A 9,373-nucleotide genomic window follows, 5' to 3' on the forward strand; every position below is an offset into this window, starting at 1 on the left:
CCTGTCTGTGCCTGAGGGCAGCTTGTCTGTGTCCCAGGATGGCCTGTCTGTGCACGTCCGACGCAGGGCCCCGTGTGCGCTTACCTCGTAGACCACGGTCTGCTTTGCCCCAGACTCTCCCACGGGACTTCTTCGCACGCGGACTCCAGGACCCCCGCCCAGGAGCCGTGTGCTGGTGGGACTGACGTGAGTGTGGATGGAGCACATTTGCCAGGAGCACCAGATCCCACCGTGTGCCATCCTCTCCTAGAAAGTAGGGGCCCGACTGTGCCCCCCTCAAAGTGCCCTGAGGTTTAGGCAGAATCGGAACAGTGATGATGCACTGCTGTGAGTGATGGGAGCAGTGCCCTGCCGTGTCCCGCGTGCGGTGAGGCACACGCAGCACGGACCGCATAGCAGCTCCCAGCAGGCTACGGCCCGAGCGCCGCGTGGGGACGCGCAGCCTCCACGTGGTCTCTGGGCTCAAGCGTGGGCGGCCCTCACGCCCGTCACAACCTGGGCTACTGAAGTGGCAGCACACGTTCGGCTTCAGATGACGGTTTCCACCCACCTTCCGAAAGGAAGAGACGGGAACTTTCCGGGCCAGTTGTCCGGTGAAGACAAGCGGGGTCGTGGCGCTCTCGCAGCCTATGAACCCCAGTGTCTCAGCTGGACACTTGGACTGAACCTTGCATGCGGCCTGCGCCCTTCTGATGTTCTGCGCGTGGCCCCTCACGGACCTCAGCGAGTGCCTCGGGTCGCATTGGTGACACGGGGCCTAAGGGGCAGGTCGGTGTGGGCTGGGGCGCGTCTGGCGAGGCTCGTGACCCGCGCCGGCAGGCGAGGGGCTCCAGGGATGGGCGCCATCCTCTGCCAAGCCGGTGCGTCTAACTCACGGCGACCTCATAAAGACCCTGGTGGCGGGTACGTTCGAGGGACAGGGTCTGCTTGGAGCTGAGTGAGGTCACCTCTGCATGAGGATACTTCTGGTAGAAAGCAGGGACCCGACGGGGTGAGGCTCGTGCTGCCCTCATCGGGAAGAGCCCCTCTCTGCGCACCCTGTCCCTCTCTGGGCGGCCCCTCGCTCCCCCCCACACACCACCCGTGCGTCCGTCCAGTGACTGTCCCCCTCCGTTCCCATTCTCAGGAAGACGTCCACGCAGGTTATTACGACTCGCATGCAGAAGACCATTTCCATAAAAGAAAGAGCTTATCTTGTGACATTAATAAGTTTCACATGTATGTGCGACGTGACCTGCAGCTTCCGGGGTGGGGGGAGGAGTGTGGGAATTGGTAACCGGGGAGGAGGTCGAATGTGCAAAGGAGTGTTTTTACCTCAGAGGAAAGTCACCAGGTGGCCGAGTGAGGTGATCGCGTGCACGCGTGTGCGTGTGGGTGTGCTAGAACCCTCCAGGCTGGCTTTGAGAGACATGAGTTCCGGTTGGTACGGCTCCCCGTGTTTCGATCGTGGTCACAACCACTGCTCTGATCCGCCCACATTTTCCGGGTCACTCTTTCCTCCTTCCCCTCCTGGGATTTTCTCGGGTCTTGACCGATTTTGATCAAACTGAAGATACGCAACGTCGTGAGACAGATTATTGCGAACCATCCTAACAGTTCTGGTGAGTTTGGGGGAGCTTGGCTGCCTGAGTAGAGAGTGGCAGACACGGGACGGAAAGAAGTGTGCACCACACCCCGTGGATGGCCTGTGGCACATGGGGGTGTCCCGAGCGAGCGAGGTTGTGTCCTTTGTGGACGTTTGTGGTTTCGCTGCTACGCTGTTGTGGGGTTCTAGCTCACAGAGTGAGAAGCCGGCTTCTGAGCCCAAAGGCCTCAGGTCATTGCCATGACAGGCTCCTTAAGCGCTGGAACACCAGACTCGGGCCACCGTCTGTCCACCCTCCTCCCCCGGGAGGACCGGCCGGCGTGTCCCCGTCTTGTCTCCACGGGCTGGACCAGCGCCGGGATTGGCGGGGGGCCTTTCCTTTGGGACGAGCGGTGCCTTCACCTGACCCAGACGCCTTCTGAGGTTCGCTCCCGTACCCCATGGCGGCTGCAGGCAGGGTCAGGGTCAGGGTCAGAAAATGCCGCCATGGGAGGTAACTGCCCTGATGTTTGTTCTTTGGTCTCCGTGAAGCCGCCAGCATCGTGGGGTGCGAGCCTGGCTCCAAGCGGCCGCAGTTCCAATGTCCCCGTCACTTCTGGGGTTCCATCCTCGCATGGCTTGACTTCCCAGGCTGCCCAGCTTCCCCGTCCCCAGGCAGTTTTTCATTTAGAAGCCGTCCTACGTGCCTTTTCCGTGTTTGGTTGCGAGTCACGCCTGCCCTCCGACTGAGCCGAGTGGGAGTGCACAGAGCAGAGCTGGGCAGAGGGTCTGTCCCTGTCCGGGGGGGCTGCTCCCCTTCTTTGCACGCACACAGGGCTCTGGGGTTTTCCCCTGTCTGCCCGCATCAAGTTTTGTCAGCAAAAGACGGATAGCAGTTCCTTACATGCTAGTATGAACGAGCTCCAGCTGAGTCATTCAGTAAGCATTAACTGAGGCTGCTGGATTCCGGGTGCTGGGACCCTGACGATCGCACCCTGCCTGACCTGTGGGTTTCAGGCCCAGGGCGGCAATGGGAAGAGGGACAGGTAATCAGGAGTCAAGGTGGTAAGTGTAGAATTGTTCCCCGGGCGCTTTCAGACGCAGGGGTGCTGCTCCATATGGGTGAGGCTTGGTCACGGAAAGCTCTCCGGAGGAGGGGATGGCTTGGCTGAGTCTTTGGTGTGTGTGTGTGTGAAGTCGGACAGGAGGGCTAACACTGGGAGCCACACCCAAGATGGCAAGCATGGGGAGCTTTGGGGGTTCAGGGTCACCGGCTGGCTGTGTGCCAGGTGGCCTGACCGTCGGGAGCTCTGGAGGGTTCTGAGCCCCCCGGCTGGCTGGAGTAGGTGGAACGGAGGCGTGAGCAGTGCGTGCCCTCAGGGGCCTTACTCTGACTGGCAGACACAGGTGAGAGACAAATGTGACGTCCTGCAGAGTGTCACAGGACAACAGAGCAGGGAGGCCATGTGGGAATGACAGTTTTTGATTCGGGGATCGGGGAAGGTCTCGTTAAGGTGACGGGAGAACAGACTGAAGGAGGTAAGGGAGTGAGCTGTGGGGCAGTGCGTTTGGGCAGAGGGAGCTGCCCGTGCAAAAGCCCTGGGGCAGGGGTGGGGCTGACAGTGCCTAGAAGAGCACGGGACTGGTGAGGCTGAAGTGGAATGAGTGAGGAGGGGGAGCCCCGAGTCCACAGGATGCGGGCCCGAGGGTCTGTCAGGGCTGGGTGGTCACCCCGGGTGGGGTGGTCTGCAGGGTTTTGAGAAGGATCGTGCCGGTGCCTGTGCTGACGGGCCGTGCGGTAATTTGGACAAGACGCGATGGAGGCTTGGGCGGGGGGCCGACAGTGCAGGTGCCGATGTCTTTGGGAGGTGGAGCCCCCAGACCTCGGGGGTGTGTGAGAGGAGGGGTCCCTAGGAAGAATCCCGGGGCCAGGGCTGTGCACCTGTGTGGGGCGGTGGTGGGGGGCAATGCTCCCAGAGACGGAGGAGGGTGTGGGTGGGTTCTGGGCGAAGCTGGAGGCACCTGCCAGATGGTCGGGTGGAGGTGAGCCGGCACTTGGTGACGTTTGCGGCAGCTCGGGGACATCCGGGTGGAGGGGCTGGATTGGGGGCTGTCAGTATGGAACGCAGGCGTCGTTTGCAAAGACGCAACACGGTGTGGGGCCACAGGGGGCCGGTGGGGGACAGCTGGATCAGAAGAAAGGCCTAGGGCCAGAGGCCAGGCTCTCCAACAGAGGATGCTGGGGAGGTGAGGAGCACCAGGCCCGGGTGCTGAGAAGAAGCAACCAGCAGGCAGGAGTCGGGATTACCCTCTTGAGGAAGTGCTCCAGACTGGGAGGTGCTCCCAGGTGAGGAAGTGCTCCCAGATGAGGACGTGCTCCCAGATGAGGACATGCTCCAGACTGGGAAGCCCTCCAATGAGGAAGAGCTCCAGACTGGTAGGTGCTCCCAGACGAGGAGGTGCTCCAGACAAGGAAGTCCTCCAGATGAGGAAGTGCTCCCAGATGAGGAAATGCTCCAGATGAGGACGTGCTCCCAGATGAGTAAGTGCTCCCAGATGAGGAAATGCTCCAGACTGGGAGATGCTCCCAGGTGAGGAAGTGCTCCCAGATGAGGATGTGCTCCCAGATGCTCCCAGATGAGGAAGTACTCCCAGATGAGGAAGTGCTCCAGACTGGGAGGTGCTCCCAGACGAGAAGTGCTCCCAGACAAGGAAGTCCTCCAGATGAGGGAGTGCTCCAGGCTGGGAGACGCTCCCAGATGAGGAGGTGCTCCAACGAGGAAGTTCCCCCCGTCCCCCACGAGCGGACTGCATTTGGACGAGGGGTCTTAGAGGCAAAGCAGGCCACGACAGGCAGCCCAGGGGTCTGGGAGACACGGGGTGGGAGCAGAAACCTGGGTCCCGCCATCAGCACGTCTCTGGGCAGCCTCGCTGAGAAAGCCACCCGAGGCCAGGGCCATGTCAACGGGCAGCCCCAGCTCCCACGCTCTGCCTGCTGCCCCGATCGCTCGTGCTGGCCTGGCCGAGGGCTACAGGTGGGGGCTGTCATCTGCAGCCCCCCCCCCCCCCCCCCCCCGCTGACTCCACCTGGGTCCTCACGTGTTCTAGTTTCCCGGAACCCTGAGGTTGCCCCTGACGTCAGCTTTGCGTCTTGCGCCCTGGGCTGCTGCTCCACGTGGCCAGCGGCTCCTGGTGGCGGCCCCCCTCGGAGCTGATCCACTTATCCCCCGGCTACAAGGGGCTGCGGTCTACATGGCCTTCCTTACGTCCTAGGGACAGCACCCTGGGGACCCCAGCTCCCCTGAGCCCCATGGGTCTAGTTATAACCGTCTCTTTCTTCCACAGGACAGTTAACTTGTGGTGACCTAACTGAGCAGCGGTGGCTAGCTGTGACCCACCAATCCAGGGTTTGTCAATGTGGGCTGGCTGACGCAGAAAACTCTGCGCACGGCACGTGTGGGAAAAAATCCTTACTCGCCTTTGCTCCCTACCTGGGTACGTGTGTACCTTATTTGAGAGACATGGTTTATAAATTGCTTGGGATCTTGGACAGCTCTCACACTGGCAACTTCCAAGTCAGAGTCAAGAGCTTGGGTGGGACAGGGCGGGACAGGGCCACGTGGCCTTCTCTGCAGCTTGCTTCTCGTCTTGCCTGCGCCCCCAGAGTCTGTCCTTCACAAGTCAGAACCCACGTGTGGCTGCTATGTGACGAAGGTGCTAGCATTTGCCCAGGCCTCCCCCGTCGACTCGGGGCGCCCGTGCCGGGCTGCTCCCCCTCCTTGGCGGGTCCCCTCCAGTCTCCACCACCACAGCCCCTGGATGCTTACCCCTTTTGGAGGGCGGGGGGCCTGCCCGGCTGCCGGCCGTCTTCCAGGCACCTGCCCCCCGGTCCATTGGTAAGTCCCCTCTCCCGCATGCTGGGTGACGGGTGACCCCGTGAGGGTCAGTCTGTCTGGGGAGGTGGGGAGATCTCCCAGGGGGTGTTTTCCAACTGACAGATTGCTCTCATGGGGAGGCAGGTGGGGCAGGGCCCCCCCCCCCCCGTCCGTGCAACCTGCTGCCTCAGGACAGCAGCCTCGCGGGGCCCGAGGGACTGGGGATGCCAGCCTGCTCCGCTCACGCCCAGTGCGGGGTCCCTGCAGGGCACGTGGTGACACCTGGCCCCGGGTATTCTGTGTTGGCTCCTGGGCTGTCCTGGGGGATGACTTCTTGTCGCTCGGCCAGAATGTCACTCAATACGTGCCAAGAGGAAACAGTCGAAACGCTCCTCCACCCCCCTCGACCCTCTCCCCTTATGCACAGGTCCCCGGGGTGGGAACAGTAACAGCGCTCAGACCGCTGAGCTGCCCCGGGGAGAGTCGGGGCGTCACACACAAGTTTGAAAGGCGCTCCTCGTGGAGTGGAGCACACTCATGGAGCCTGCGTCAGGCTGGGGTACGGGCTTCAGCAAGTTCGGGGATCAGGCGTGAAGATGCTCTTGCGGGTGTGGCCGTGGCCGTCTGTCCACCGATATTTGTAGCTGCCACCGGGAGCTCGGACCTGAGGCACGTACACGGACCTGCACTTGCTCCTCGCAGAGATGATGGGCCACGAGCCGCTCAACACGCCGGGAGGAATCCGGCCTCACGCAAGGAGTCGGTCCTGCCCTGCGGCTGACTTACTTGAGATATAATTGCTCTTATTTTGTTCCCGGGACAGGTGTCATGAGGGGTTGGGGTTATCTGCTATCTGCCCATTTCCTTGTAATTAACAATCTCGGCTGCCTTATCTGTGCTTGAAAATTCCAGGAAGACATGACCCCTTATCTCCACTGCATCAGTGGGTCTGGTTACCACATGGCCGGTCTTCAGAGTGGAAGTTCGTCCGGGTCCCCAGTGGCCCTGCCCTTGGCCTGGGACCGCGAGGGGTCTCCTTCAAAGAGAGCTGACAATATGCAATTGCTACGGCTATCATGGCTTGTGAATCCAATTCCTTGGAAAGGAACAGTTAAAGACCACCCGAAAGTGACTTAGATTAACACTGACTGAGGAAAGGAGAAGACTGAAGAAAGCACCCTCGTACTTTTGTTTTGTTTTGAGAGACAGCTGGGGTGGGGTTTGTAGCCCAAAGGCCCTCGACTGGGTAAGTTGTGTGGCTTATCAGAGCCTGTTTCCCCATCCATCTGCACTAGAAAAGGAAGGAAAAGCACTGATTTGTGTGTTATCTTCATGCAGCAATCACGCTAATCTCTGAATCATTTAAATGTTTTAAAAATGGTTATTTTCATTCATTTTGAGAGAGAGAGAGTGGCAGAGAGAGAGAGGGAGACAGAGAATCCCAAGCAGGCTTCATGTTGTCAGTGCAGGCAGAGCCTGACATGGGGCTCAATCCCACGAACTGTGAGATCATGACCTGAGCCGAAATCGAGGGTCCAACACTCAACTGACTGAGCCACCCGGGGGCCCCCGAGTCATTTCAGTTTTAGTGTATGTGCTGCTGAATGAAGTGAGCACATATTTTTGTTTTTTTATTTTTTATTATTTTTTTAGTTTTTGCTTTTTTTCATAGTTTTAAAAACATTTTGGGGGGGAACAAATTTAGCCAAAGGGGTAAAGGATTTATACACTAGAAACTATAAAATTTTCCTGAAGGAAGTTAAAGGAGACATAGGTAAATAGACAGATATCCTGTGTTCGTGGATTAGAGCTCAAAATTGTTAAGACGTCAATACTAGCCAAAGTGATCTATATGTTAAATGAAATCCTTATCAAAATGCCAATAGCAGGGTTTTGTTTTGTTTTGTTTTTTGGGTTTTTTTTTGCAGAAATAGAGAAGCCATCCTAAAATTCACATGGAATCACAAGGGACCCTGAATGTCCAGAACAATCTTCAAGAACAAAGTTGGAGAACTCACACTTCTTGGTTGTTTTTTTTTTTCACACTTCTTGGTTTTAAAACATACTACAGATTTACAAAAACAGTGTGATACTGGCTTCAAGACCATCACATAGATCGATGGGACAGGATAGAGTCCAAAAGTAAATCCTCCTGTTTGTGGCCAAATGACTCCCAACAGGTAGCCAAGACTGTTTGATGAGGGAAGGACAGTCTCTTCCCCAAGTGGTGCTGGGAAAACTGAACATCCACGTACCGGGGAATGAACTTGGACCCTTATTTTTACACCATACACAAAAATTAACTCAAAATGGGTTAAAGATCTCAACACAAGACCTAAAACTACAAAATTTCTATCACAAAACACAGGGGAGAAGTTTCATGACTTTGGCTTTGACAATGGTTTCGTGGCTACAATGCCGAAAGTACGGGCAGCAAAAGCAGTTACAAACACATGGGACACCGAGCTCCTTTGTACCACGGAGGATACAATCGGCAGAGTCAGAAGGCGACCAATGGAAAGAGAGAACGTTTGTGACTCATATATGCAATAAGGAGCTCGTCTCCAGAACTGGTTAAGAGTTCCTACAACTGCCCAACAAAACCCCACGTAACCCAATTAGGAAGTGGGCAAAGGACTTGAGTAGACATTGCCCTAAAGATGACATACCAATGGCCAACAAGTCTATGAAAAGATGCTCACTATCACGAATCATTAGAGAAATGCAGACCGAAACCACAATGAGATATGCCTTTGTACCTGTTGGGGTGACTGTTAGCACAAAGATGACAGGGAAGTGTTGGCAAGGATGCGCACGAAGGGAAAGCCTCGTAAAAGGGCGCACCTGCTTGGAGAGAGTACAGCAGCTACTCAAAAAAACCGAAAATAGAATTACCACATGATCCAGGAGCGCCACATCTGGGTACACGTGCAAAAGAATTAAAAACAGGGGCTCAAAGAGATAGTCGTGCCCCCGAATTCACAGCAGCCGAGCGGTGGGAGCAACAAGCCGAGAGTCCATCATAGAGAATAGGTAGACCAAATGTGGTCTACGCATACAATGGAGTGTTACTTCAGCCTTAAAAAGGAGAGATGCTTGTCACATGCCATGATGTAGATGAACCTTGTGTTAAGTCAAATAATCCAGTCGCAAAAAGACAAATACTGTATGGTTATGTTTTTGAGGTATCTAAAGGAGTTGAATTCATAGAAGCGGAGAGTGGAAAGGTGGTTGCCAGGGGCCGGGGAGGGGCGGGGAAGGGTCTGGGAGTTGCTCACTGGGTACGGGGTTTAAGTTTTACACGATGGGAAGGTCCTGGAGTTCCGTAGCACAACTTGGATGTACTTTACCGCTAGCTACCGACTCTAAACATCAGGGAAGTTGACTTTGAAATCATGCACCGTTGTATCTTTCTCTTAGTACTTTCCAGATGGTCTTGTGAAATGCTCAGGGTGTAAAGTCATTTCTTCTTTATGTGAAGGACAGTAAAGCTCAATATGTTCTTTGCCTTTCTTTACCTTATAAATAGGTCTAAAATGTTTCTAGAAAGACCTTTGGGTCTGGAACCCGGTCCACCCCATTGGTCTCCTTTTGCTGAGTCTGGTGATGTTGGTTAGACCCTCCTTTAAAAAAAATTTTTTTTTAATGTTTATTTATTTTTGAGAGAGACAGAGACAGAATGCGAGTGGGTTAGGGGCAGAGAGAGAGGGAGACACAGAATCTGAAGCAGGCTCCAGGCTCTGAGCTGTCAGCACAGAGCCCGACGCGGGGCTCGAACTCGTGAACAGCGAGATCATGACCTGAGCCGAAGTCGGACGCTCAACTGCCTGAGCCACCCAGGCGCCCCAAGGTGGTCTTATCTTAATGAAACAGGGGACCAAACAGATGGAGGGGCCACCAGATACGTTTACGTACTCCCTCAAGTGGGACACTT

This window comes from Herpailurus yagouaroundi, unplaced genomic scaffold, assembly GCF_014898765.1.
Source record: "Herpailurus yagouaroundi ecotype Mexico unplaced genomic scaffold, PumYag 483, whole genome shotgun sequence".
Classification (NCBI taxonomy): Eukaryota; Metazoa; Chordata; class Mammalia; order Carnivora; family Felidae; genus Herpailurus; species Herpailurus yagouaroundi.